This window comes from Nomascus leucogenys, chromosome 21 (assembly GCF_006542625.1).
Source record: "Nomascus leucogenys isolate Asia chromosome 21, Asia_NLE_v1, whole genome shotgun sequence".
In the NCBI taxonomy this organism is placed as follows: Eukaryota; Metazoa; Chordata; class Mammalia; order Primates; family Hylobatidae; genus Nomascus; species Nomascus leucogenys.
This window is the reverse complement of record NC_044401.1, coordinates 50,131,385-50,157,988: the sequence shown is the minus strand read 5'-3', so window position 1 is coordinate 50,157,988 and position 26,604 is coordinate 50,131,385. Positions and strand designations below refer to the sequence as shown.

The 26,604-nt window shown below is 40.0% G+C and overlaps 1 protein-coding gene across 4 annotated transcripts in view; it reads left to right on the top strand.

Annotated features, from left to right (window-relative positions):
- TMCC1 (transmembrane and coiled-coil domain family 1) overlaps nt 1-26,604 on the top strand; it is a 252,494-nt gene that overhangs the window by 8,264 nt on the left and 217,626 nt on the right. For 3 of the 4 annotated variants that reach the window (XM_030801497.1, XM_030801494.1, XM_030801495.1), the window contains exon 2: nt 5,476-5,726. The gene's annotated coding sequence lies outside the window, so the exon portion shown is untranslated. Of the gene's footprint in view, nt 1-5,472; nt 5,727-26,604 lie in introns of all 4 variants that reach the window. The other variant, XM_003265026.4, reaches the window with a different exon arrangement.

Sequence of the window (26,604 nt, the reverse complement as noted above, 5' to 3'; positions counted from 1 at the left end):
AAAAACCCGTTATGTATTCAGAGGGATAGTAGGCAGGATTCCCATTTTGTAATCTATTTGGCATCAATGATGTTACAGAGATTTTATTCTGACTAACCACATTCCCTCAGGTTTGAACTATAATAGAATAGCATCAAATATTGTTTTCCTTTATTTTATTTTTTGAGATGAAGTCTCTCTGTCTCACCCAAGCTGGAGTGCAATGGCGTGATCTCAGCTCACTACAACCTCCGCTTCCTGGGTTCAAGCAATTCTCCTGCCTTAGCCTCCCGAGTAGCTGGGATTACAGGCACCCGCCATCATGCCTGGCTAATTTTTGTGTTTTTGTAGAGACAGAGTTTCACCATGTTGGCCAGGCTGGTCTTGAACTCCTGACCTCAGGTGATCCTTTTTCTACTTCAACATCTGACCCCAAAGCTTCGTTTTGCAGTGATTGCTTTGACACCTTTGCTTTGACAAATTCATTTTCCTCAGGAAGACTTGGCAAAAGTTTTCTTCTTTTGCCAGTTTGGGGCAACCTGCCCAATTCATTGAAAGCTATTGTTGTTTTTCAGATTTCTTGAAAACAAGGAACATTCTTTGCTGTAGCTTATTTATTTACCTATTTATTTAGAAACAGGGTCTCACTTTGTCGCCCAGGCTGGAGTGCAGTGGTGCAATCAAAGCTCACTGCAGCCTGGACCTCCCAGGTTCAAGGGATCCTCCTGCCTCAGCTCCCTGAGTAGCTGGGACTACAGGTGTGTCCCACCGTGTCTGGCTAATTTTTGCATTTTTTGTAGAGATGGGGTTTCGCCATGTTGCCCAGGTATTCTGGTTTTGAATCCTGCACTCAAGCAACCGCCTCGGCCTCCCAAAGTGCTAGGATTACAGGTATGAGCCACTACCCCCTGCCTGCTGTAGCTCATTTGTAAATGACTTTTGAGTTCCACTGAGACAGTGAAAAAAAATCGATAAATTATATATTGACCACCTTTTTTTTTTATCTCAAAGAATTTCTCTGTAGGCAAGCCCTTCAAAGGTTTTGAAAACCACTGTTTATGTAGTAGAATACTAAGCTGGAAACAAGGAGATTTTAGTTTTAATTTTATTTCTTCAAAAGACTCTGTTATCAGACAAATAGCTTGTACTTTAGAGCTTCATTTTATAAAGAAGAAATAATATTGACTGAGTTATAGGAAAGTGTGATGGGAACTGAGTTCTAATAATCAGGGTACTTTGAAGTTTGTGGAAGACAAGCATGTTGGAAGATATGTATAAATTCTTTTTTTATTTTATTTTGTAGAAATGGGGTTGCACTGTGTTGCCCAGGCTGGTCTCCAATTCCTGGGCTCAAGCGATCCTCCCGCCTCAGCCTCCCAAAGTGCTGGGATTACAGGTGTGAGCCACCATGCCCAGCCTGAAAATTCTTGATATTGCTTTTTTCTTTATTTTAATAATGTAAATGATTCTGTGCATACTATTATAAAAGTCTTTGTCCAGTATGCATGTATATTTTGTTTATTCATATATTTTACCTTTTTTTGGTGCTCTTTGTTCTTTTGTATAGTTCTAGATTTCTGTGTGGTATGATTTTCCTTCTGATTGAAGGATTTCTAATGTTTCTTGTAGTGCACATTTGCTGACAATGAATCATTTTAGTATTTGGACATCTGAAGACTTTAATTTGTTTTTAGTTTTAGAAACTATTTTCACAGGATATGTAATTACTGTTGATGTTTTCCTTATGATGCTGTTTCACCATCTTCTGGCCTGCATTGTACCAATGAGAAATCTGCTTTCATTGGGTTTATTTTTCTGTATGTAATGTGTAGTTGTTTCCTTCTGGCTGCTTTTATTTTTCTTTCAAAGAATACATATTTTCTTTTTTTAATTTAATTTTTTTATTTCTAAAATAAAATAAAATAGAGGCGAGGTTTCACCATGTTGGCCAGGCTCGTCTTGAACTCCTGGCCTCAAGTGATTGATCCCTCTTGGCTTCCCAAAGTGTTGGGATTACAAGTGTGAGCCACTGCTCCCAGCCCAAAAAATCTATTTTTTTATTGTGGTAAAATACATATAATTAAAAATTTACCATTATAACCATTTTTTGTTTGTGTGTTTTTGAGACAGCGTCTCGCTCTGTCACCCAGGCTGGAGTGCAGTGGTGTGAACATGGATTACTGCAACCTTGACCTCCTAGGTTCGAGTGATCCTTCCACTTCAGCCTCCTGAATAACTGGGACCACAGGTGCCTGTCACCATTCCTGGCAAATTTTTACAATTTTTTGTAGAAATGGGGCTTCACCATGTTGCCCAGACTGATCTCGAACTCCTGGGCTCAAATAATCCTCCCACGTTGGTCTCCCAAAGTGCTGGGATTACAGGCATGAGCCAACACACCTGTCCCATTTTAACCTTATTGATTGATCGATTGTCTCACTCTGTCATCCAGGGTAGAGTGCAGTGGTGCAATCTCAGGTCACTGCAACCTCCGCCTCCTGGGTTCAAGCGATTCTCCTGCCTCAGCCTCCCAAGTAGCTGGGATTACAGGCATGTGCCACCATGCCTGGCTAATTTTTTTTTTTTTTTTTTTTTTTTTTTTTTTTTTTTTTTGTATTTTTAGTAGAGGCAGGGTTTCACCATGTTGGCCAGGCTGGTCTCAAATCCCTGACCTCAGGTGATCCGCCCACCTTGGCCTCCCAAAGTGCTGAGATTACAGGCGTAAGCCGCTGCGCCTGGCTGATTTTAACAATTTTTAAGTGTGGTGTTCAGTAATGTTAAATACATTCATAATGTTGTATAACCATCACTATCATCCATCTCCATTACTCCTTTCATCTTGCAAACTGAAAGTATTTTAAACAGTAACTCCCCAGACCCCCTCCCCTGGCCTCTGGAAGCCACTATTCTACTGTCTTTGAATTTGACTATCCTAGGTACCTCATATAAGTGGAAATATACAGTACTTCTCTTTTTGTGACTATCTCCTGTCACTTAATATAATGTCCTGAAGGTTCATCCATGTTGTAGTATTTTTCAGAATGTTCTTCCTTTTTAAGACTGCATAGTATTGCATTGTATATGATATACCACATTTTACTTATCCATGCATCTGTTCGTGGACATATGACACTTGAGTTGCTTCTACTTTTTGGCTATCATGAATAATGCTGCTGTGAACATGACTGTACAGATATCTCTTACAGACCCCACTTTAAATCTTTTTTTGCTATAAACCCAGAAATGGAATTGCTGGATCATATGGTAATTCTATTTTTCATTTTTTTAGGACTTCCATACTGTTTTCCCCAGTGGCTGTACCATTGTATATTCCTATCAGCAGTGCACAAGGGTTCCACTTTCTCCATATTCTGGCCAGCACTTGTTATTTTCTGTTTTTTTTTTTTAATCATAAGCTATCCTAATGGGTATAAGTGGTATCTGATTGTAGTTTTGATTTGCATTTCCCTAATGATTTGTGATATTGAGCATCTTTTTATGTGTTTATCAGCCATTCATATATCTCCTTTGGAGAAATATCCTTTGCCCATTTTTATCAGGTTGTTTTTGTTTTGAGTTTTAAGAGTTCTCTGTATATTCTGGATGATAGATGATCTGTAAATATTTTCTCTCGTTCCATATTCCTCTGGCTCCTTTTAAGATTTTTCTTTATGTCTGGTTTCAAGGAATTTGATTTTGTTGTGCCCTGGTGGAGTATAAGCTTTCTTTTGAGTTTTTTGCTCTTGTTGTTAAGCTTTTTGAGTTTGTGGGTTTATACTTTTCATCAGATTTGGAACATTTTTGGCTATTATTTCTCCAAATAGTCACACATCGCTCCTCGGATTCCAGTTACATATATATTATTAGGTTTCTTGAAGTTGTCCCATACCTTACTGATGCTCTGCTCTTTTTCTTTGGTCTTATATTTTGGGTTTCGTTTTGGATAGTTTTTATTGCTGTGTCTTTATATTCACTCATCTTTCCTTATGCTGTGTCTTGACTGCTGCTAGTTCCATCCAATGTATTTCATTTTATATATTGTATAATTTGTGGTTTGATAGAAATGCAGTGATGTAGCAGGTATCAATAAATACTGCCTTAATTTGTTGCCAGAATATAACAGATTTCTTGTTCCATATGTTAGCTAAAAAGGTATGCAAACCACCCTATATGTCATTAACATTTATGTCCCTTTGTTTTCATGTTAACTTTTAGTTTCTCTGCCAAAACCTACATATGTTTTTTTTTTTATGTGATTATTCTACATTTTCTGCTGAGAGTTGACATCTGCATTAGTAGTTCTACAATATTTGTTTTATAAGTTGCCAGAATGGGCCGGGCGCGGTGGCTCACGCTTGTAATCCCAGCACTTTGGGAGGCCGAGGCGGGTGGATCACGAGGTCAGGAGATAGAGACCACGGTGAAACTCCGTCTCTACTAAAAATGCAAAAAATTAGCCGGGCGTGGTGGCGGGCGCCTGTAGTCCCAGCTACTCGGAGAGGCTGAGGCAGGAGAATGGCGTGACCCCGGGAAGCGGAGCTTGCAGTGAGCCAAGATCGCGCCACTGCACTCCAGCCTGGGTGACAGAGCGAGACTCCGTCTCAAAAAAAAAAAAAAAAAAAAAAAAATTAAGTTGCCAGAATGGTTGCTCTGTTTGGCAGACTGCAGACAAATATTTATCTATAATTCGTTGTGTGATATGACCTTCATTTTGCTACAAAAAACTTGAAATAGATTTTAATATTTTCTTTACTATTATCAGAGAGAGAGAGCTGGATTACCTGCCAAAGTGTACTTTTGCTTATTGCTGTCATTGATAACTCAGTGCCAGCTGGGTGTGGTCACTGGTATTACCTCCATGTGATCACTTTTTGTTCACTAATGTTAATTTAAAAAATTTTAGGCTGGGCACGGTGGCTCACGCCTGTAATCCCAGCACTTTGGGAGGCCGAGGCAGGGGGATCATGAGGTCAGGAGATCAAGACCAGCCTGGCCAACATGGTGAAACCCAGTCTCTACTAAAAATACAAAAATTAGCCTGGCATGGTGGTAAGCGCCTGTTATCCCAGCTACTTGGGAGGATGAGGCAGGAGAATCGCTTGAACCTGGGAGATGGAGGTTGCAGTGAGCCAAGATTGCGCCATTGCACTCCAGCCTGGGCAACAAGAGCAAAACTCTGTCCCAAAAAAAAAAAAAAAAATTTGCAGCCTGAGAACTGATATACTTCAGACCAGAAGTATTTCAGATTTTTTCAGATTTTGGAATATTTGTATTATACTTATCAGTTGAGCATCCCTAGTTGGAAAGTCTGAACTCTGAAATGCTCCAGTGAGTGTTTCTTTTGAGCATCATGTTGGGACTCAAAAAGTTTTCAGATTTTGGGGCATTTTGAGTTTTGGCCTTTCAAAGTTGGGATGCTCAGCCTGTCATTGTTTGTCAGACAGTCATTTGCATTCAGTAGTTCTTTCTCCTTTTCTTGCTCTTCTGTCCCAGCAGGTATTAATCTCTGGAGAAGACACATCCACAGTTAGCACTTTCTTCAGATGCTGACACTCGGTGAACAGTTGCCCTTGGTCACAAGATTTAGAAGACACAGTGTCCATCCTCCCAGATTGGATCTCTTTTTCATATGGATCTTCTGTTTCTATGTCTTTTTTAAAAATAACTTTTTGGGAAACCTTTTGGATTACAACTGTTCATCCTCACCTATGCAAAGAAAGGGAAGCTATTGCTGGGATTTTGAGGAGGTATGTTGTTTTTTCTTCTACTGCAAAATCACATCACCCAGGCACTCAGAACAGTATAAAGTAATTATACTTTCCTCTCTATGACTCAGTTCTCATTCGTTTACTTGTGTCATCTTCCTTTCTCCCATTTTCTCTTTTTTTTCTAGCAACTGTAGCTCAACAAGAACTTTCTTAATGTATATAATGAAACAGCTCATTTCCTACATTCTTCCTGAATGTTATTAGACACGGGATTAGACTTACAAGTAACGGGGAGCAGCTTGAATTTTTTTCTTTTAAATTAAATTTTTTTATTTTTTATAATAGAGACGGAGTCTTGCTGTATTGCCCAGGCTGGTCTCAAACTCCTGGGCTCAAGTGATCCCCCACCTCAGCTTCCCAAAGTGCTGGGATTACAGGTGTGAGCCATCGTGCCCAGCTGTAGCTTGCATTCTTATTTCTCAAATTGAAATTGTGACTTGGGTAAACTGAATTTGTTCTCATTCTGCATAGACACTGGATGGTTTAGGAAAGCTTAGTAACCTTAGCATAATATTATGGCTGTATGATTTCATAGTCTGGTTCAGTTTCATTGGCAAGAGGAGGTGTGATATTGTAGAGTTTTGAACTAAAAATTGAGACTTCAGTCCCAGGTTTGACATTATTACTTCCATGCTTTGAGAGTTAAAGTATGTTTGTTTTCTCACCTTTAAAATGGGCTTATCATTGCTTGCTTTACACAGCTCATGGGGTTATTGGGAATCAGATGAGAAAATTTGCATGAAAGATTTTTATCAATGTAAAGGATTGTTATTGCATTGTAGACAGTTATAGGTATATCTATTGTTATCACTCAGACTCAATTTTTTTTTCTGAAACCCTTTTTTTAAGACAACGTCTTGTTCTGTTGCCCAGGCTGGAGTGCAAGGGTGCAGTCGTAGCTCACAGCAATCTCACATTCCTGAGCACAAACAGTCCCCTGCATCAGTGTCTCAAGTAGCTGGGACTGCAGGCATATGCCACTGTGATCAGCTAATATTTTTATTTTTTGTAGAGATGAGGATCTCACTATGTTGCCCATGCTGGTCTCGAACTCTTGGGCTCAAGTGATCCTTCCACCTCGGCCTCCCAAAATCCAGGGATTACAGGCATGAGCCACTATGCCTGGCCTGAAATAAATAAATAATGCATAAATGTCATTTTAAAATTTATGATGACAAATTCTAAAGAGAAAAGTAAAAGGAAAGCAGGAATAGAATGTATTGAGGGGAAGGGGTTGAGTGTTCACAGATGGCTTCACACAGAAGGTGACATTTGAGTAAGGGCTTGAAAGAGGTGAAGGAGTGAGCCATACACATATATGAGAAGAGCATTCTAGGCGTAGTGAATCACCGTGTACATGTCCTGAGACAGAAGCTTGCCTGAGGAATGGTGAGGGTGGGTCCTTATTTTGTGGTGCTTTATGGGAGTGCTTTTCAAACTTCAATGTGCACATGAATTACCTTGGGGGTTCCTATTAAAATTTAGACTCTAATTTCATAGGTCTGGGGTAGGGCCTAATTCTAGTAAGCTCCCAGGTGCTGCTGCTGCTGCTGCTGCTGCTGCTGGTGGTCTTTGTAGGACTTTAGCGTTTACACTGAGCAAAATAGGAAGTCTTTGGAGCGTTTGGGTGGGGTGACATGATCTGATTTATATTTTGACATTTTCATTTCTTTGGCTGCTGAGTAGATAGTGGTGGATTGGACAAGGACAAAAGCAGAAATACTAATTTGGAGCCTATTACTGTAATCAAGGTGAGAGAAAATGTGGTTTGTGCTAGAGAGTAGCAGTGACTGTGGTAACACATGATCTGATTCTGGATATATTTTTCAAGTAGAGTCAGCAGGTTTTGCCGATAGATTGGATATGTGCTGTGAAAGGAAGGAAAGAGTTAAGGTTTTTGTATTGAGTTTCTGGAAGAATGCAGTTGTCATTTATTGAGATGGAGAAGACTGAAAGAAAGGGGAACAAGTCTGCAGGAGAAGTAACAGAAGCTCAGTTTTATACATAAATTAAAGATGCCTGTTAAGACTTAGAGATGTTGGCCGGGCGCAGTGGCTCACACCTGTAATCCCAGTGCTTTGAGAGGCCAAGGCGAGCAGATCACCTGAGGTCAGGAGTTCAAGACCAGCCTGGCCAATGTCGTGAAACCCCGTCTCTACTAAAAAAAAAAGTACAAAAATTACCCAGGCATGGTGGCAGGTGCCCGTAATCCCACCTACTTGGGAGGCTGAGGCAGGAGAATCACTTGAACCTGGGAGGTAGAGGTTGCAGTGAGCCGAGATTGCACCATTGCACTCCAGCCTGGGCTAAAAGAGCAAAACTCTGTATAAAAAAAAAAAAAATAAAAAAAATTTAAAAACAGCCAGGCGCAGTGGCTCACGTCTGTAATCCTAGCACTTTGGGAGGCCAAGGCGGGCGGATCATGAGATCAGGAGATGAAGACCACGCTGGCTAACACGGTGAAACCGCATGTCTATTAAAAATACAAAAAATTAGCTGGGCGGGGTGGCACACGCCTGTAGTCCCAGCTACTTGGGAGGCTGAGGCAGGAGAATTGCTTGAACCTGTGAGGTGGAGGTTGCAATGAGCCTAGATTGCGCCACTGCACTCCAGCCTGGGTCACAGAGTGAGACTCTCTGTCTCAAAAAAAAAAAAAGACTTAGGGATGTTGAGTAAACAGTTGGGTTGGTGAATCTGGAATTCAGGAGAGAAGGATCTGCTGGACATATTCCTCTGGGTATTGTTAAAATGGATTATATTTAAATCCAGAAAGCTGGATGAGATCTCCAATTAAGTGAGTAGAGATGGAAGTAAGAAGCAGTTGAAGAACTTAATTTCCAGAGTTTAGAGTTGGGGAAGATGAGAAGGAAACATCAAGGAAGACTTAGTAGCAGTAGCTGGAGAGGTAAGATGAAAACTAGGTTAGAGGGTATCCTGGAGTCTAATGAGGCAAGTGTTTCAAGGAATAGGGAGTGATCAGCTGTGTCAGATACTACAATTGAGATGGGGTTGAGAATTAACTATTTGATTTAACAATGTGGCAGTTATTGGTAACCTTGATAAAGAGTAGTTTTAGTGGAGCAGTTGGAGGTTAAAGACTGGAGATGTTGTCTTTCCAAATGCAAAACATTTCCTAAACCCTGATGAGATAAAAATCTGTAACTCTGGGTAGATGTTCTTGGCAGGAGAAGATTTAAGATATGTAAGTAATATTATTAACAACTGTCTTTATTAATTATTCATTTAAAGTAATTATTCATTTAAAGTAATATTGGAAAATTTAGTTTGAGGAGATCTTCAGGGTTTATTTATTTATTTATTTTGAGACGGAGTCTCGCTCTGTTGTCCAGGCTGGACTGCAGTGGCACGATCTCGGCTCACTGCAAGCTCCGTCTCCCAGGTTCACACCATTCTCCTGCCTCAGCCTCCCGAGTAGCTGGGACTACAGGCGCCTGCCACCACGCTCGGGTCATTTTTTGTGTGTGTTTTTAGTAGAGATGGAGTTTCACCATGTTAGCCAGGATGGTCTCGGTCTCTTGACCTCATGATCCTCCCGCCTCAGCCTACCAAAGTGCTGGGATTACAGGTGTGAGCCACTGCGCCTGGCCCTTCAGGGTTTATTTCTTTAAATTTTATTCATTTATTTTTCTGTAGAGGTGAGGTCTGCATATGTCGCCCAGGCTGGTCTCAAACTCTTGGCTTCAAGCAATTCTCCTGCCTCAGCCTTCTAAAATGCTGAGATTATAGGCATGAGCCACTGAACCTGGCTCCTTAATTTTTGATTCATGTCTTCAGGAGTTTAAAAATTGTCCTTAGCAATTATTATGAAAAAGAAAAAATGTAAGGATTGGCTAGGAGCTAATTGGCTGTCAGCTACTCTTCTTTCTTAGGTTATAGGGCTGAAAGACACTTTAAATATAGTCTTTGTTCTGTCAGTGGGGGCTTGTGAGAACCTCTTCACACTTACATTTATTCCTTTTTTTTTTTTTTTTTTTGAGCCAGGCATTAAACCTGGGTTCAAATCACTAGTGCTTACTTAAATCATTGTAAAGCAGTTAGCAGGTTGTGTTCAACATAGCAATTATCAAAAGAATGAATGTATAACTTTAAGGACCAATGATATTTTAAACTTTTTTTTTTTTTGGGACAAAATCTTGCTCTTGTCCCCCAGGCTGGAGTGCAATTGTGTGATCTTGGCTCACTGCAACCCTTTCTCCCAGGTTCAAGCGATTCTCCTGCCTCAGCCTCCCAGGTAGCTGGGATTACAGGCATGTGCCATCACACCCGGCTAATTTTTTGTATTTTTAATAGAGACGGGGTTTCTCCATGTTGGTCAGGCTGGTTTTGAACTCCCAACCTCAGGTGATCCGACCGCCTCGGCCTCCCAAAGTGCTGGGATTACAGGCGTGAGCCACGGCAGCAGCCCTATTTATTCTTCTTTGGTAAAAGTATCCAGTCTGTGTAGCATATGCAGCCAGATGAGCTTATGTAAATAACCAAAGTGGGTGGGTGTGGTTAGACATAACTTATTCTTGGCTTTTATGGAAGACCTCTTTTTCTTCATTTATTTATTAAAAAAAAAATTTATTGATTACTTTCATATTTGTTGGCCCTGTTGTAGGTGTTGGAGTTACAGTGGATTAAAGTTTCTACCCTAATGGAGTTTATGTTTTAGTGGAAACGAAGTAACAGATTGGGGCCAAGACTTGTTAGTGGTCTCACACTGGTGTAGGTAATCTTTTTTTGGGTGTGTTTATGGTGTTTTTTTTGTTTTTTTTTTTTTGAGACGGAGTCCTGCTCTGTCCCCTAGGCTGAAGAGTAGTGGCGTGATCTCGGCTCACTGCAACCTCTGCCTCCAGGGTTCAAGCGATTCTCCTGCCTCAGCCTCCCGAGTAGCTGGGATTACAGGCGCCGGCTACCTCACCCAGCTAATTTTTTTTCATATTTTTAGTAGAGTCAGGGTTTCGCCATGTTGGCCAGGCTGGTCTTGAACTCCTGAGCTCAGGTGATCACCTGCCTCAGCCTCCCACAGTGCCGGGATTACAGGTGTGAGCCACCGCGCCTGGCCAATCTTTTTTTTTTTTTAAATAGCAATGGAATCTTGCTGTATTGCTCAGGCTAGATGAACTACTGGGCTCAAGTGATCCACCTACCTTAGATCCTGAGTAGCTGCGACTACAGATGCGCCACCATGCCTGCTTCTAGTATTGGTCATCTTAATGCAGTGTGGGCATATGGAAAACCCAAAGAAGGTTGTTATGAGCTGATTTTCCTTTCCGACAACTTAAGACAGTACTCAAATATTGTGGAGAATAAGGAAAACAGAGTTAAGCAATTATCTGACAGACTTTGATTATGAAGAGAAAGGTTCAAATATATGAAGTTTATTTTCTACTTTTTATTTTATTTTATTTATTTTTTTAGAGATAGGGTCTTGCTCTTGCTCAGCTGGAGTGCAGTGGTGCAGTCATAGCTCACTGCAACTTCAAACTGCTGGACTCAAGCCATCCTCCCACCTCACCCTCCCAGGTAGCTAGGACTACAGGTGTGCGCCACCATACCCAGCTAATTTTTGTATTTTTTGTAGAGATGGGGTCTTGCTATGTTGCCCAGGCTGGTCTGGAACTCCTAGTCTCAAGCAGTCATTCCACCTCAGCCTTGCAAAGTGTTGGGATTATGGATATGAGCCACTGCACCTGCCCTGTATGTTTTATTTATTTATTTTGTTTTTTGTAGAGATAGGGTGTTGCTATGTTGACAACGCTGGTCTTGAACTCCTGGGCTCAAGCAATCCTCCCACCTCAGCCTCTCAAAGTGCTGGGATTACAGGTGTGAACCACTGCGCTCAGTTCTAGCCGCTGTTTTTTAGATTCTTAGATGCCATAAGTGGCAGCTTGTGGAATTGATTCCATAGTAAATTGAGTCAGAAGACATTTGAGAATCTATTATAGGCAAGGCATTATGCCAGGTGCTGGTAGGCAAACAATAATTTTTAGGTACTTTGTAGAAATAACAGCTTTGAGCCACTTTGAGAATTCTGTTGTGTGTAATATGAGTCTAAAAGAAGTTTTTAACATTTTTATTTCAAACTCATTTTGAATAGGAATATACAGATGTTGAAACCATAGAAATGAAAGTCTCACTTTAATCCCTGATTCCTGGTCCTTACTTCTCCTCCTTAGTAACAACCATTTTTACCTCTTTTTGTGTCTCATTCCAGATATTTTATGTACATATGTGTGTGTATGTATACATATGTATTTATATTACCTTTAAAAAACTCAAATAGAGGTCTACTGTTCAAACAGTTCTATACCTTGCTTTTTTTCCTCATAAAATATAGTTTGAGCATCCCAAATTTGAAAATCCAAAATCCGAAATCTTTTGGGTAGCAACATAACACTCAAAGAAATGCTGCTTGAATTTGGGATGCTTGCCTGGTATGTATAATGCAAATATTTCAAAATGTGAAAAAATCTGAAATCTAAAACACTTCTGGTTCCAAGCATTTTGGACTAGTGATTAACCCTATGCTACTTATAACCTGTGTCATTAAAAAACAGTATTTTTAAACTTATTTTTTATTTTTATTTTTTAGAGACATGGTGTCACTCTGTCACCTATGCTGGAGTGTAGTGGTGCGTGTGATCATAGCTAACTGCAGCCTTGACCTCCTGGGCTCAAGGGATCCTCTTGCCTTAGCCTCCCGAGTAGCTGGGACTACAGGCATGCACTACCACGCCTGGGTAGTTTAAAAAATTTTTTGAGACAGGGTCTTGCTATGTTCCCCAGGTTGATCTCAGACTCCTGGCCTTAAGCAATCCTCCCATTTCTGCCTCCCAAAGTGCTGGGATTATGGGTGTGAGTCACCACACCTGGCCAATTTGTGTTCGTTTTTTTTTTTTTCAGCTGCATAGTGTTTCATGTTATGTTTCTCCTGTGATTTTTTTTCTTTTGGGTTTTTCATATGCCCACACTGCATTAAGACAACCAATGTTAGTCCTGAGACCACTAACAAGTCTTATCCCCACTCTGTGTCATTTCCACTAGATTTAAAGCTCCATTAATTTCCAAGGATAGGCTGGGTGCGGTGGCTCATGCCTGTCATCCCAGCATTTTGGGAGGCTGAGGTGGATGGATCACCTGAGATCAGGAGTTTGAGACCAGCCTGGCCAAACTGGCTAATTTTTGCATTTTTGTTAGAGATGGGGTTTTACTATGTTGGCAAGGCTGGTCTTGAACTCCTGACCTCAGGCTCTCCACCTGTCTCGGCCTTCCAAAGTGCTGGGATTACAGGTGTGAGCCACCGCGCCCAGGCAAGATCCTACTCTTAAACAGAAATTATCTGGCTCAAAAGTTTTGTTTTCATTTGACAAGTCCCATAATCTAAGGTAAGTCACATGATTTGGCTGTTAAAAAAAAAGCTAACATTGGTGAACACTTACAGAGGTACAGTGCTAGATTAAAAGAAGTAATAGTCCCTTTGTTCTTGGACTGTCAGATTATATCTATGTTGTATCCATTCTTGGATGTTACACTTTAATAGGACAGGGATAATCTAAATTTTCTAGATGAATGAGACTAGAATAGTGAGAGCTTTAGCCACCATATCTTTTTTTTTTTTTTTTTTTTTGAGATGGAGTCTCGCTCTGTTGCCCACCCCAGAGTGCAGTGGCACGATTTGGGCTCACTGCAATCTCCGCCTCCTGGGTTCACGCCATTCTCCTGCCTCAGCCTCCTGAGTAGCTGGGACTACAGGCGCCTGCCACCACGCCCGGCTAATTTTTTGTATTTTTAGTGGAGACGGGGTTTCACCATGTTAGCCAGGATGGTCTCCATCTCCTGACCTCATGATCCGCCCGCTCAGCCTCCCAAAGTGCTGGGATTACAGGCGTGAGCTTCCACGCTGCCCAGCCTCATTAGCCACCATATCTAATGAAAAACAATTGAAGAATTAGGGTTTTGCCACTGAAGATAATACTTGGAAATGTAACTATCCAAATATATTGAGAAGTTGTAAGATTTTCTGATTTCTAGTGACTCTTTCCTCATTGCTGATACTGGTACTGAAGAGAAAGTAGTGTCTTGATGACTTTAGTTTCTTATTAACTGGAGGAGAAAAAAATGAAATGTTTGTCAGTCAGCAAGAGTATAATGCTGAAAAAGGCAGTTCTTAAAAAAATTTGTAAAGTAGACAAGTAGAATACTAGATAGGTACATGTGATTTCTCTGTATTTTATTTTTATTATTTGAGAGAAGTTTTCAAGACTAGTCTTTCAAGAACATATTTTGAGGATGCTGTCCTCAAGGATTGTTAAAGTTTATAATTTTACACTACATGATAAAAAGTAAAGGTTGCTGTAATGTAGAAGTTGGCAGGGATTTATGTGTTAAAACTAGCTTTAGTTCGTAACTCTGCTACTTGCTGTGTATAGTGGGACATTTATGAGATTTAATTGTCTCTTCTGCTGTTGAGGACAGTATCTGTGTCTCAGAGTTTTGTACACTGCAAATAATTTATGCTGAGCTTAATGCCTGGCATGTAGATGGCATAAAATTAATGCCAGTTATTTTTAGTAGCAATATTCTTGACAGCATTGCTTACATTTTTGGGTTTTCTATTTGTACATGTGCATCAAGGTAAGTTGGGAGGTTATATCAACAAATCCATTTGTATCATCAAGCTTTACAAATATATCCTAAGAATTACTACCTATGGGGGTTTTTCCATACCACACCTAATTCACCATTTATTCAGTTCTCTGACACTGAGTGTTCAACAATTCCATTCAATTCTGACACTGTCTACCTGGAGTTAGTGTCAGATCTCAAGTTAAAGGGCTCAGTCCCAAAAGACTGCTGCTGCTTGAGATGATAGTCACAAGTCTTGGGCCACCCATACTTCTGTCTGGCTTGGCTGCAAATTCAGGGGTTCCTGTGACCCCTTCCTTAGGTTTGTTAATTCACTGGAAAGACTCATAGAACTCAGGAAAACACTTTACTTATGTTTATCAATTTATTATAAAGGGTACAACTCAGGAACAGCTAAATGAAATAAATACGTAGGGCAAGCTATGGGGGACGGGTGCGAGGCTTTCATGTCCTGTCTGGGCACAACACCCTCCCAGCACCTCCGTGTATTCGCTACCTGGGCATCTTTCCAAACTCCATCATTTAGTCAGTCCCTAGTTCCTCTCTCTTCTCCAAAGGTTGAGGAGTGGAGGACTAAAAGTTCCAGTGCTCTAATCGCTTGGTTGGTTCCCCTGGCAACCAGCCCTATCCTGAAGCTATCTAGAGGCCCACCAAGAGTCACCGAATTAGTATAAACTCAGGTGTGGTTGAAAGGAATCCATTATGAATAACAAAAAGTGCTTCTGTTATTGAGGAAAACCTAAGGGTTTTAGGAGCTCTGCCAGAAATCAAGGACAAAGACCAAATATGTATGTTTCTTATACCACAGTACTATACATAAAACTAGATTTTGTTTTTAGAACAGAGGGCTAGGTTTCAGAATATCAGTATTGAATTCCTTAGGTCATTGATATATTTCTTTCTGTAGCCATAGTGTCACCAATCTGGTTATTGGTAATGTCAGTAACATTTGTTTTGAGATCCTTTGATGAAAGGTTCCATTGAAACAGCTAGGCTGGGCGCGGTGGCTCATGCCTGTAATCCTAGCACTTTGGAAGGCCAAGGTGGGTGGATCACTTGAGGTCAGGAGTCCGAGGACCAGCCTGGCCAACATGGTGAAACCCCGTCGCTACTAAAAATATAAAAATTAGCTGGGCATGATGATGTGCACCTGTGATCGCAGCTCCTTGGGATACTAAGGCAGGAGAATCGCTTGAACCCAGGAGGTGGAGGTTGCAGTGAGCCAAGATTGTGCCACTGCACTCAAGCCTGGGCGACAGAGCGAGACTCTACCTCAAAAAAAAAAAAAAGAAAAGAAAAGAACAGCTAAATGCCATATTCATGAGGAGTCTTTATCAAATTCCAGTATTGTTTCTTTTTTTGCTTAGACATTTGTCCTCAGATGGCTCTGCATGTGATGTGACAAAAACAGATAATTTTTTTCTGACGGTAATAACGCTCATTTTTTCCAAACTGTTGGGCCATGAAATTTGGGTAGAAATGCCTTTTGGTGGTCTTAATCTCTTTATTGGTAAACAATAGCATGCGAATTTTCATAGCCAGAAAAGGAAGAGTAAATTGTTTGAAATTCCAAATTCTTTCCTGCTTGTATGGTTTTCCCCCCGTCTGCCTGCCTATTTTAACGTATTCGTTAGAGATGTGGGTGTTGTCTTCTCGTAACACAGGGATTTCCTTAGAATGTGAGCCTTAAATTAATATTTTAAATGTTTTAGAACATCTATGGGAAGTATCTTGATGTACAAGAATGGGTACTAGTCTAACATAGTGCCTAGCAGAGTTCTTGGCACATATTAGGCACACAATAAATATGTTACTCTTCTAGAAGTTAGAAGCCTCTGTTCTAGTGTTTGTATGCCACCAACTGTCTGTGTGACCTAGAGTCTTCATCTGTCATCTTTAGAATCACTTCTCTTTTAGCTCTGACTCAGTGACTCAGTTTATTCTGGTGTTATTTTTTAAAAACTTGTTTCTACTGTGGCCTTAAAGTCAGTTTCTTGAAAATAAGCCAATGGAGTCACCAGATAGGATGAACTGGGAAGTGCTGTGAAATAAGCCACCTTCTGTGGCTTCAGTTATTTGCTTGGCTATATGTTCTTTCTTTACTCTGGTAGAGTTACGTTAGATTTTCTACCCACACCAGGTTAGGACTAGATTATTTATTTAGAGACAGATTTAAACCTGTCACTGAATTAGTATTTATTGAATACTAATGGTATTGTTAAGGAATTTAGATTTGATATGGCACTTCAAGAAACCAGTGTGGAAAGAGGAAAACAGGAAAACTAGCTATTGAAGGCCATATGGTTTGTATTATGGAAGTATAAAGAAGGAAGAGAATAGGTGACTGCTGAAGCGATTACAGGAGGATTTGGTCAGTGTTCTCTATTTGGAATGTTGAAGAAGAAGGCTATCATTGCAAGTGTGAAAAATAACATGGATGAAAGCATGGAGATACTTGAATCATACATTTGTGTTTCTGTGTTTGTGAGACTAGCCCCACCCATTTGTTGACTTTTTGGAGACAAGCTTAGTTTTGAGTAAGGTCAGTTTAAGATATGAAGAGTGGACTTCGAGAGGTAGAATTGAAACAAAGGAAATGAAGAAGTGTTGTTTTTTTTTTTAACTCATAGGTAGGATGAATTGGACAAGGATGAGACTTGTGTAGGTGAGGACAGTTGGAAGGATCATGATGTTGCAATCTTGGAGTTAGGTGAAACAGGTATCAAAAAATAATTTTTCCTGTCCTATAGTGAGAATAAACATTTATAAAAATATTGTTGATAAATAATGGCCTCCTAAGACATTTGTTTTTCAAAAGTATTTTAAGTTTCAAACAGGAACTTTAAAAAATCAGTAGCATGTGACAAACCATTATTTTGTGATAATTTGCCTGTTTTTAGTGAATAAAACCAGTATATACATTTTGTATCTTTATGGTAAATAATGCCAAATGTATTGAATTTCTTATCTTTCCTGGATCTATGAGCCAAGATTTCTGTCTGTCGCAAATAGTGAAAATATAAAATATGGTCAGGAGTGGTGGCTCACACCTGTAATCCCAGCACTTTGGGAGGCCAAGGTGGGTGGATCACCTGAGGTTGGGAGTTCGAGACCAGCCTGACCAACATGGAAAAACGCTGTCTCTACTAAAAATAAAAAATTAGCTGGGCGTGGTGGCACATGCCTGTAATTCCAGCTACTCGGGAGGCTGAGGCAGGAGAATCGCTGGAACCCAGGAGGCAGAGGTTGTGGTGAACTGAGATAGAGCCATTGCACTCCAGCCTGGACAACAAGAGCGAAACTCTGTCTCAAAAAAAAAAAAAATATGTATATATATATATATGTATGTATGTATATGTATATGTGTATATATATATGTATGTATATATATATATATGTATGTGTATGTATATATATGGCTGTGGGTCTTTGTATACCATTAGGAAACAAATGAGAGATGAATTCTCTAAAGCATAATGTGTATTTATTTCATAATCGTAAGTTTAGAAATCAGTAGGATAAAGGTCAGATTGGGTGTCAGGGCATCCAGAATAGTGGGTGTATTCCGTTTTGATCTGCATATCTTATTCTGTTGTTGATTAAGAGCAGTGGGAGTCCATAAACTATGGTATATGACAGCTGTGATCTCTGATATAAGCTTCACGTAGATGACACTCAGATCTGCACATTCAGCTTGCACTTCCCTACTGCCTGCTGGACATCTGCATTTTGAGATCCTGCTGGTTCCTGAAACCTAGTGTGTCTTCTACCAAATTCATTGGCATTTTGCAGTGATATTTTTGCGTTCCCGTAAACCTATACCTCCTCTGGTTTTACTTATCTTGATTAATGGCTCATCATTCCTTTAGCCAACCAGTCTACAAAACTTGGGGTTATCTTTAATTTCTTTCTTTTTACTTCTGAAATGTGTCTTCCCCATTGAGCCTTAAGAGTGTTCATTTATTCACTCATTTATTCTGACATTTATTAAGCATCTGTTATGTGCCAGACATTATACAAGGAATTAGGGATATAGTGGAAAATAAGATCAATTTTCTGCTCTTACAGACCTTATAGTTCAAGTTTTCATCATTTTCTCCCTATCCTCTTTGGGCTATTTTGATAGCCATCCATATTTTTTCTGGTTATAAACATAATACATCCTTATTTTAAGAAGTACAAGGATGCCAGGAGTGGTGGCTCACGCCTGTAATCCCGGCACTTTGGGAGTCTGAGGCAGGCGAGTCACTTGAGCCCATGAGTTTGAAACCAGCCTGGGCAACATGGCAAAACCCCGTCTCTATAAAAAAAAAAAATTGATGTGGTGTCGTGTACCCGTACTCCCAGTGGGAGCTGAGGTGGGAAGATCTCTTGAGCCTAGGAGGTAGAGGTTGCAGTGAGCCCGGATTGCGCCTTGCACCACTACAGGGGAAAAAAAAATGAATGTTGAGAAGCCTGAGCTTTCTGGAGCAAATCTTACTGTTTGGGAGTGTAAGAGGCTAGTCTGACTTCTTGACGCTCCAGATTAAGATAGATGCTGTTCCTCTGGGCTTCCTCAGCACCCCAGGTTTCCCATCATGGCTCTTACCACTTTGTGGTGTTTCCCTACCTAGACCAAAGTCTCCTGTATCTTTTGTGTTTGTTGGGTCCAATATAGTGCCTGGACACCTAGTAGGCATTTCAAAGTTTGCCAAATGGATAAATGACTGTATTAATGTCTTTGGTTGCCAAACATATTCTTTAAAACCATTCACCTCTGTTTGCCTTTACTTTTTATTTACCAAATAACCTTTTGGCATTAAATCAGTTTACCAAGGGGATTTTACTACAGAAAAAAAGAAGTTACTGACCATAACCTAATTGACAGTTAAAATTCTTTTTTATTTGTTTTGTGAGACAGCATCTGACTCCCGTCACCCAGGCTGGAATGCAGGGTGTGATCTCAGCTCTTTGCAGTCTTGATTTCCTGGGCTTAGATGATTCTCCTACAGGCTGATTTTTTGTATTTTCACTAGAGATGGGGTCTTGCCATGTGGCCCAGGCTAGTCTCGAACTTGAGTTCAAGTGATCTGGCTGCCTCAGCCTCCCAGAGTGCTGGGATTATAGATGTGAGCCACCGTGCCCAGACAGTAGTTATAATTCTTACAAATTTATTAAAACACTGATGCTGTGGAACAGATGGCTATGAGAATTTGGATAATATAAACTATTTTTTTCCTGAGTGCAATTATCACTTTAGATAAGGTACTGTCTAGTTTCTAACTGGGCATAGGTATAAGTGTGGTGTGGTGAATAGAAGGCTAGATTCAACTTTGATTTGACTCTGCCACTTGTTAAGCTGTGAGATCTTAGGCAAGTCTCTTAGGGTTATTGACTGCTCAGACCTAGTCCAACTTTAAAATTTTGTGACTGAAATAAGAGCCATACTTCGTATCAATCTGTTGAGGCCTATGTGGGCTCCCAACCTTCTCTCTATAGACATGTGGACATATGAAAAAAAGGAAAAATATAGTAAAAAGTATGGTACCTTAGAACTCTTTTACAAAACTGCACAAGGATGCAAGAGGTGGTAGCACTGTGATGATTTTTAAAGAGAGCATGAACCTGATAACTTCTTTTGCATTCTTTGCATTATTTCACAACTAGTTCTAGGTAAAATAATTTTCTCTTTTGAGAACAAGGACATGGCATTTGGGGGCGTGTTGGGGATGGGGATGGAGAGGATGTTGATTTGGTTCTTACTGTTTTTTTAGCCTTATTCTGGATGCCTTTTCTTTTTTTTTTTTTCTTGAGATGAGTCTCGCTCTGTCGCCCAGGGTGGAGTACAGTGGCACGATCTTGGCTCACTGCAGCTTCCACCTCCCGGGTTCAAGCGATTCTCCTGCCTCAGCCTCCTGAGTAGCTGAGATTACAGGCGTGCACCACCACGCCCGGCTAATTTTTGTATTTTTAGTAGAGACGGGGTTTCACCATGTTGGTTAGGCTGGTCTTGAACTCCTGACCTCAGGTGATCCGCCTGCCTCGGCCTCCCAAAGTGCTGGGATTACAGGCGTGAGCCACTGCGCCTGGACTCTCTGGGTGACTTATTGAGTGAGGATTGGTTCTGTTCTTTTTTCCCCTTATTCTTTTATTCTGCCCTTTTCCCCTTTTTCTTTTCACCTTCTCAGTAGAATCTCAGGATTCAATCTCTGTGAGGCATGAAGTTTAGATTATAGAACAGAGTTGGGAGACTTGTTTTTCTTCTTGATTTTTGGGGTACCAAAGCAAACTGCTTTACTTCTCCATGCTTGATTCTTTTTATTAAAAGAAAACAAAATCTTGTTCTTACATCACATGCTTTGGGATAATAAGGTAATTTGTTGGAACACTTAAAACCCCGTCTCTACTAAAAAATACAAAAAAATTAGCCGGGCGAGGTGGCGGGCGCCTGTAGCCCCAGCTACGCGGGAGGCTGAGGCAGGAGAATGGCGTGAACCCCGGGGGACGGAGCCTGCAGTGAGCCGAGATCGCGCCACTGCACTCCAGCCTGGGTGAAAGAGTGAGACTCCTTCTCAAAAAAAAAAAAAAAAAAAAAAAAAAAAAAAAAAAAAAAAAATTCATTATTTAAAATTGAGGTATAATTTCCAGATCTTTTGATCCACAGATCAAAGATGTATATATAGCTTAATGAATTTTTACATATGCATACAACAATGTATGGGTACAGTATAACCAAGAATAAAGTAAAGATATAGGACATTTTTATCCCCCTAGTAATTCCCTATGTCCCTTTCCAGTCAGTATCTTCTTTTTGAACACTTTGAGTGCTTTATTATTCATATGGAGAAGACAATAAAAACAAATCTTGACATCTTTTAGGTTTCACCCGAATTGAATCTTAAATTCTATGATAATAACATCTTAGCTATAGAGAATAAGGTCTTTAGACTTTTAGAAATGGATATGGCAAAACTGTGTTAAAATGCTTTCCTAATAAAATCCTAATCCAAGGTGCAGAGGGACTAGATTTACATTGATAAAGTGACACTGTTGTTTACCAGCATGTGTATATTTTTCCACATAGACATTTCTGAAAGTTTTTGGGTTGTGAGAAAGTAAATTTATTTGGAAAGTTGTATGTAAGTAAGAAAATGGAAGTTGTTTGGTCAGGTGAGTGATGAGCTTGTTTCAGGTCTTTGAATTCTATTTTTCCTTCTATCTGTGCTATGCCTGTGGATGAGGCCTAACCTCATTTGTTTCCATCTAATATTTAGTCAGCACTTATTTTAAAATCTGAAACACTGTGGGTGAATCTTTTCAAAGTTCTGTGGTGCTATTTTAGCTCACTCCTTACTTTAGCTATTTATTATGTGTCTTGTTTCCTAATTTGTATATACACCTTTTATTTTAGAAGTTTCGGATTTACAGAAATATTGCAGATAGTACAGAGTATCTGTATGCCATGCACCCATTTCTCCTATTAACATTTTGCTTTACAGCTTTTTTGAGATATATTTTGTATACCTTAAGCTTCATTTTTCTTAGTGTACACTTCAGTGGTTTTTAGTATATTCACAGAGCGGTACAACCATCACCACAACCTAATTCCAAAACATTTTCATCACCCCCAAAAGAAACCCTGTACCCATTGAGCAGTCATTCCACGTTTCCACCCCACCTGCTCTATCCCTGCATAACTTCTAATCTATGTTCTGTTCCTAAGGATTTGCCTATTCTGGATGCTTCATATAAATGGAGTCATACCATATGTGGTCCTTTGTGACTGGCTTCTTTCACTTAGCATAATTTCCAGATTTATCCATTTTGTTGTAGCATGTATCAGTACTTTGTTCTTTTTTATTGCCAAGTAAGATTCCATTGTATGGAGAATACAGCATGTTTTGTTTATCTTTTCATCAGTTGATGAATATTTACATTGATTCCATTTTTTGGCCATTTTGAATAATGCTGTTAGGAACATTTATGTACAAGGTTTTATGTGAACTATACATATATGCCTAGAAATGGAATTGCTAGGAAATATGGTAACTCTTTTATGTTTAACATTTTGAGGAACTGTAAGGCTGTTTTCCAAAAACAAACTGCTTGGGCCATTTTACATTCCCACCAGCAGTGTATGAGGGTTCTAATTTCTACTTCTGTTTAACACTTGTTATACTTTGATTTTAACCATCCTAGTGGGTGTGAAATGATACCTCATTGTGGTTTTATTTGTATTTCCTTAATGACTAACAAGGTGAGCATCTTTTAATGTGTCTGTTGGCCATTTGGATATTTTCTTTGGAGAAATGTTTATTTGAATTCTTTCCCTGTTTTTTAATAGGGTTATCTTAATTATATTTAAAGTCTTGTTTTAACAATGAGATTATAAATCACTTGAAAGGTTCTTGATATAAGTAATAATTCTTTTTTTGAGATGGAGTCTTGCTCTGTCGGCAGGCTGGAGTGCAGTGGTGCAATCTCGGCTCACTGAAACCTCTGCCTCCTGGGTTCAAGTGATTCTCCTGCCTCAGCCTCCCAAGTAGCTGGGACTACAGGTGCATGCCACCACACCCAGCTAATTTTTGTATTTTTAGTAGAGATGAGGTTCCACCATGTTGGCCAGGATGGTCTTGATCTCCTGACCTCATGATCTGCCCGCCTCGGCCTCCCAAAGTGCTGGAATTACAGGCGTGAGCAACTGCGCCCAGCCACCGTACGTAATAATTCTTTAATACTTACTTTGTGTTTCTGCTTCCCTTCACTCCGCTTCCAACTTCTCAGAGCACCAAAGGAATATCATGCAGGTCTTAGTCCCATAGTAACCACATTTGGTTTATTTTTTCCCCCTTATGTTACTTCATGTGAAAACAAAGATGGTTGGAAAAGCATGCTTGTTCAAATCCTGAATAGTCCACACATTCCTAGGTTAGTGGAGTAAATGCTTTACTGTCTTTGGATTGTAAAAGTGGCTGGGCGTGGTGGCTCATGCCTGTAATCCCAGCGCTTTGGAAGGTCAAGGTGGGCAGATCACAAAGTCAAGAATTCGAGACCAGCCTGGCCAACATGGTGAAACCCTGTCTCTACTAAAAATACAAAAATTAGCTGGGTGTGGTGGCAGGCACCTGTAATTCCAGCTACTCCGGAGGCTGAGGCAGGAGAATCCTTTGAATCGGGGAGGCAGAGGCTGCAGTGAGCTGAGATCGCACCATTGCACTCCAGCCTGGGTGACAGGGCGAGACTCCGTTTCAAAAAATAATAATAATAATGTGTTTGTTATAGAAAATGCTTAGATAATTCAGAAAGTTATAATTTCTCTGATAATTTTCAGTGATAATCAATGTTAACATTTTGATGTACACTGTAGACTCAGCTGCAAACATACTTATATACACATATTTGTATGTGTATATATCATATTTGATAGTAATGTATGTACTATTACCCGTTTCCCCCCACCCCATCTCCCCCATACACGTCATAATATATTGTGGACAAATTTCCACTCACGGGCTGGGCGCAGTGGCTCATGCCTGTAATCCCAGCACTTTGGGAGGCTGAGGTGGGAGGATTGCTTGAGCTCAGGAGTTTGAGACCAGCCTGGGCAATAGAGACCTCATCTCTATTAAAAAAAAAAAAAAAATTCCATTCACTTAATATTTTGAGTTCAATTTTGACACTGAGGTATGAAACATCTATTTTTATATGTAGGTGGTTCTTAGTAAGGAGTAGTTGATTCCTGAGGGTAGAGGGTGGAAAATATTGAACTCTTTAACATATGTATTTTTAAATTTTTTGAATATTTGTGTTAGATTAAATAAACTATCAGTAATTAATTTCTTCTTTGCTTTATGTCATGAAACCCTTGCTTTGGTGCCCAAAACAGGTTTTTTCAGTTATCATTGGCAATTGATAGATCAAAAATTCTACAATTACACTGATGTAGTGAGATAAGTTGCCATGTAGCTTCCTAGTCATGGAGGCTGGATTATGGTATGCTAGTGATTAGTGGGAAATTTTTAAGTTTAAACATTTATTTATTGAGCTCATATCAGGCACTATGAAGAGGGAAAAACTAATTGAGCAGAGTCCTAGATATGTTTATTTTTTAGGCAGAGAACAGAAGGGAGGCAGTATCAAATTAGAACAAAAAAGTCAAAAGGTGAATTTCCTAGACCATGAATTCATGTATATACGCATGTGTGTGTGTGTGTGTGTGTGTGTGTGTGTGTGTTTTGAGACAGGGTTTCTCTCTGTTGCCGAGGCTGGAGTGCAGTGGTAAGATCATGGCTCACTGCAGCCTCGGCTTGCCAGGCTCAAGCAATCCTCCCACCTCAGCCTCCCAAGTACCTGGGACTATAGGGTCATGCCACCATGCCCACCTAATTGTTGTATTTTTCATAGAGATGGGGTCTTGCTATGTTGCCCAGGCTGTTCTCAAACTCCTGGCCTCAAGTGATCCTCCTGCCTCAGCCTCCCAAAACAAAGTGCTGGGATAACAGGCGTGAGCTATCACACATAGCCTGAATTCATTTTTTATAGTTTATCTCATACTTACATCATTTGTGTTTCTATATTTGCTTCATAGTGACTTATGTGCTTAAATAAGTTTAAGCAATAAAAACCTCTACATATTTAAAAAATGTTTCTGTAATGAAAAGGAATGTGACTCTGAGATACCACCTTTTTCTCCTTAAGATTTACATGTGGTTATTGGAGTAGATTGAGAATTTTGTAATGTTTTTGTCAAAATGAAGGAAATTATACTATGAGCAAGTCAAAATCTTGAAAATTTTTAGCTATGGCCTACAAGATTCTTTTTGTTCCTTCATATTATTTTTCTATTAGTTTACCATATACTATGTTTATATTAATTGCTTCAACACTTTGAGAAGCAATAATAAAAAACATGTTTTGTAGGTAATCTAAGGTAATCACTTATTTAAAATGAAAAGTTATTAAAGCTATCAGAAGAAATCTTAAATTTGACCTATGCCTATGAATAAGAAAGTGTTTTTTCCAACAAATATGTTGAGGACCAAGGGGAAGTCAGGCAAAACATATTCAGGGTTTGTATGTTTTCATCCTTTTATTTTCTCAGCTTCTTGATCTTCTTTCATGCTTGCAGATGTTAAAATGTGAGGACCCTGAAAAAAATGTTTTTTGATCCTAAGTACAGAAAACATTTTATAAGAAAAAATAACGGCCATGTATGGTGGCTCATACCTGTAATTCCAGCACTTTGGGAGGCTGAGGTGGGTGGATTGCTTGAGCTCACGAGCTTGAGACCAGCCTGGGCAACCTGACAAAACCCTGTCTCTACCAAAAATACAAAAAATTAGCTGGACGTGGTGGCATGCACCTGTGGTTCTAGCTACTCAGGAGGCTGAGGTGGGAGGATCACTAGAGTCCAGGAGGCAGAGGTTGCAGTGCCTGAGATTGTGCCACTGCACTCCAGCCTGAGTGACAGAGTGACACTGTCTCAAAAAAACCAAAAATGTAAAATGGGAAATTATACTAGAAATGATCTTTAAGGTTCCTGTAATTCTGTGACTGATTCTAATTTTTCAGTATGTCTTGAAGCTGTTTAATAGTTTGCTGCGATATGGAGGATGGTGTTCAGAAAGTTGTGTTAGCACTGTAAAACTTCCCTTCATTTAGAGGGACACCTGTGGTAGAGTAGTCAAGAGTGTAAGTTCCAGCTTTTCTGCCTGCTGGCTGTGTGACCTTGAGCATGCCATTTAGGCTCATTTTTCTCATCTGTAAAATGTGAAAAGGATGGTATTCAGAAAGTTGTGTTAGCATTGTAAAACTTCCCTTCATTTAGAGGGACACCTGTGGTACAATAGTCAAGAGTGTAAGTTCCTGCTTTTCTGCCTGCTGGCTGTGTGACCTTCAGTATGCCATTTAGGCTCATTTTTCTCATCTGTAAAATGTGAAATAACATCAAGTACCTCACAGTATTATTGTGAGGATCAATTGAGATAATGTTTTAAGAGTTACTTGGACATGGCTGGGCGCAGTGGCTCATGCCTGTAATCCCAGCACTTTGGGAGGCTGAGGCGGGCAGCTCATGAGGTCAGGAGATCGAGACTATCCTGGCTAACAAGGTGAAACCCTGTCTCTACTAAAAAAATACAAAAAATTAGCCAGGCGTAGTGGCAGGCGCCTGTAGTCCCAGCTACTCAGGAGGCTGAGGCAGGAGAATAGTGTGAATCTGGGAGGC